This window comes from Neovison vison, chromosome X (assembly GCF_020171115.1).
Source record: "Neovison vison isolate M4711 chromosome X, ASM_NN_V1, whole genome shotgun sequence".
Lineage (NCBI taxonomy): Eukaryota > Metazoa > Chordata > Mammalia > Carnivora > Mustelidae > Neogale > Neogale vison.
This window is the reverse complement of record NC_058105.1, coordinates 82,949,137-82,952,980: the sequence shown is the minus strand read 5'-3', so window position 1 is coordinate 82,952,980 and position 3,844 is coordinate 82,949,137.

Genomic DNA, 3,844 nt, shown 5'->3' with positions numbered 1-3,844 from the left:
CTGATCTTTCCCTGCAGATTTACAATTCTGCACCTCCTACTTTTCAAAAAGTACTCCTTTCTCTGCTTGTACAGGTCCAGATATATTTTCTTACATCTCAGGTTGAATTTGTGTGTGGCACGAATAGTTTGATCCAGCTAAATTCCAGGGACAAGATGAAATGAGGTCCCCTACTCTGCCACCATCTTGCTGGCCCTCTAGTATAGACATTTCAACAGTGTTTTTTATGCCAGTCCATGAAAATGAAATGCCTTTCCATTTCTTTGTGTCAACTTTAATTTTTTTCAGAGCTTTTATTTATTTATGTATTTGACAGAGAGAGAGAGAGAGAGAGAGAGATCACAAGTAGGCAGGCAGAGAGAGGGGGAAGCAGGCTCCCTGCTGAGCAGAGAGCCTGATGTGGGGCTCGATCCCAGGATGCTGAGATCATGATGTGAGCCAAAGGCAGAGGCTTAATTCACTGAGCCACCCAGATGCCCCAATCAACTTTAATTTTTAATCAGTGTTTTATAGCTCTATGAATACAGTTCTTTCACTTCTTTGATTAAGTTTATTCCTAGGAATCTTGTGATTTTGGTGTAATTGTAAATGGGATTATATCCTTAATTGATCATTCTGCTGTTATATTATTGTACAAAAATGGCACAGATTTCTCTACATTAATTTGTATCCTGAGAATTTACTGAACTTTTATGTAAGTTTTAACAGGGGTGTGTGTGTGTGTGTGTGTGTGTGTGTGTAGTCTGTCAGGTTTTCTATATATAGTGTTCTGTCATCTGTGAATAGTGAAAGTTTGACTTCTTCCCTTGCTGATTTAGATTCATTTGATTTCTTTTTGTTGTCTGGTTACTTTGGCTAAGACCGCCAGTATTATTTTCTTTTTAAGTCTTTAGAGTACTATTTTATATGACAGTGGTGAGAGTGAACATCCCTTCCTTGTTCCTTACCATAGAGGAAAATCTCTCAGTTGTTCCACATTGAGGATATTAGCTATGGGCTTTTGATAGATAGCCCTAATGATATTGAGGTATGTTCCTTTATCCTTAAATTGTTGAGGGTTTTTATCATGAAAGATCACTGTACTTTGCCAAGTGCTTTTTTTGGCATCCGCTGAGAAGATCATATGATTTTTATTCTTCACTTTATTAATGTGGTGTATCACACTGCGTGATTTGCAAATACTGAGCAAGCCTTACCACTCAGGAATAAACCCCACTTGACAGTGGTGACTGACTTTTTAAATGTATTGTTGGATTCGATTTGCTAGCTTTTTTTTTTTTTTTTTTTAAGAATTTTTGCATCTGTGTTCATCAGGGATATTGGACTACTGCTCTGCTTTTTTGGTGTCTGTATCTGCTGTTGGTATCAGGGCCTCACAGAATGGATTTAGAATTATTCTTTCCTTCTCTGTTTTTTTCCTTTTTGTTTTTGTTTTTGCTTTTTTTAATAGCTGGGAAGAATAAGTATTAACTCTTCTTTAACTGTTTCATAGAATTTGCCTGTAAAGACATCTGGTCCTTTCCTTTTGTTGGGAGTTTCTTGGTTGCTCTTTGCTAGTTATCACGTTGTTCAAGTTTTCTATTCCTTCTGTTTTCAGTTGTGGCAGCTTGTATGATTTTAGGAATTTACCCATTTGTTCCAGGTTGTTGAATTTATTGGCACACAGTTTCTCAATATTCTCTTAGAATTGTTTGTATTTCTGTGATATTGTTACTTCTATTTTATTTGTGATTTTATTTATTTGGATCCTTTCTCTTTTCTTTTCAATAAATCTGTCTAGAGGTTTATAAATCATATTAAAATAAAATTAAAAAAAAAACAGCTCCTGGGGGTAGCTTAGTCAGTTGAACATCTGTCTCTTGATTTCACTTCAGGTTGTGATCACAGGGTCCTGGGATCAAGCCCTGCATCATGCTTTCCAATCATTGCAGAGTCTGCTAGAGATTATCAACCTGTCCCTTTTGCTTTTCTTCTTCTTTTCCCCCAGTGTGCACTCTCTCTCTCCCCCTTCCTCCCCCATTAAATTAGTTAGTTAGTTAGTTAGTTAGTTAATTAAATCTTTAAAAAAAAAAGGTCCTGGTTTAATTGATCTGTTCCATTTTGGTTTTGTTTTTACTTTTTTCTTTTTAGTTTTTGTATCATTTATTTCTGCTCTAATTTGTAGTATTTCCTTCTTTCTGATGGTTATAGGTTTTTCTACGTCCTTTGGGTATAAGGTTAGGTTGTTTATTTGAGATTTTTCTTTCTTATCGAGTTAGGCCAGCATTGCTATATACTTTCCTCTTAGGACCATTTTGCTACATCCCCCAAATTTTGGACTGATGTGTTTTCATTTTCATTTGTTTTCATGTACTTTTTATTTCTCCTTTGACTTCTTGGTTAAGCCATTCATTGTTTAGTGGAATGATATAAAACTTGCCCATACTGGTGGTCTTTCCAGATTTTTTTCCTGTGGTTGATGTCTACCTTCACAGAGCTGTGGTCAGAAAAGATGCATGGCATGACTGCTATCATGTTGTATTTGTTGAGACCTGTATTGTGATCTAATATGTGATCTATTCTGGAGAATGTTCCATGTGCACTTGAAAATAATGTGTGTTCTGCTGGTTTAGGATGGACTGTTCTGAATATATGTTAAGTCCATTTAGTCCAGTGTCATTCAAAGGAATGTTTCCTTGTTAATTTTCCTTAGATCATCTGTCCATTGACCAAAAGTGGGGTGTTAAAGTCTCCTATGATTATTGTATTATTATCAGTTAGTTCCCCTGTGTTTGTTATTAATTATTTTATATATTGGCAGGTTGCCATGTTGTGTAAATAAATATTTATGATTGTTAACATCTTCTTATTGTTTTGTCCCCTTTATGATTATATGGTGCCCTTCTTTGTCTCTTGTTACAGCCCATTTCTAAGTCTAGCTTGTCTGATAGATGTATTGCTATACTTTTTTTTTAACATCCATTTGTATGAAAATTTCTCCCCATCCCCTCACTTTCAATCTGCACAAGTCTTAAGGTCTAAAATCAATCTCTTGTAGAGAGTTTATAGATGGGTATTTTTTTAATGCATTCTGACACCCTATGGCTTTTGATTAGGCCATTTAATCTATTTACATTCAAAGTAATTATTGGTAGGTATGTATTTACTGTCATTTTATTAGTAGTTTTGTCATTGTTGCTGGAGATTTTCTCTGATCCTTTCTTCTTTTGTCTTTTGTGGCCTCGCCCCTCAAAGAGTCCCCTATAATACTCTTGCAGGACTGGTTTAGTGGTCATGATCTCCTTTATTCCTTTATTTTTGTTTATCAGAGAATCTATTTCTTCTTCTATTCTGGATAATAGCCATGCTGAATAGAGTATTCTTTGCTGCAGATTTTTCCCATTCAGCACTTTGGAAATATCATGGTATCCCTCCTGTTTTGCTACGTTTCTGTTGAGAAATCTCCAGGTACACTTACGTGTTTTCTCTTGTAACTTAAAGACTTCATTTGCCTTTTTTTTCTAAGATTTCTTCTTTACCACTATATTTTGCACATATAATTACAATATGTCTTAGTGTTGTCCTGTTTTTGTTGATTTGGTAAGGAGTTCTCTCTCTTTCCTAGTTCTGGATGTATGTTTTCTTGCCCAGATTAGGGAAATTTTCAGTTCTTCTTTCTTCAAATAAATTTTTGCCTCCTTTTCTCTCTCCCTTTCTTTAGGATTCTTATAATTTTAATGTTGTTACATTTAATGGAGTCACTGAGATCCCTAAGTGAATGAATGAAATAATATTCTCTTATTTCATAATTCTTCTTTCTCTCTTTTGTTCAGCTTCATTGCTTTCCATTACTTGGTCTTCTAGG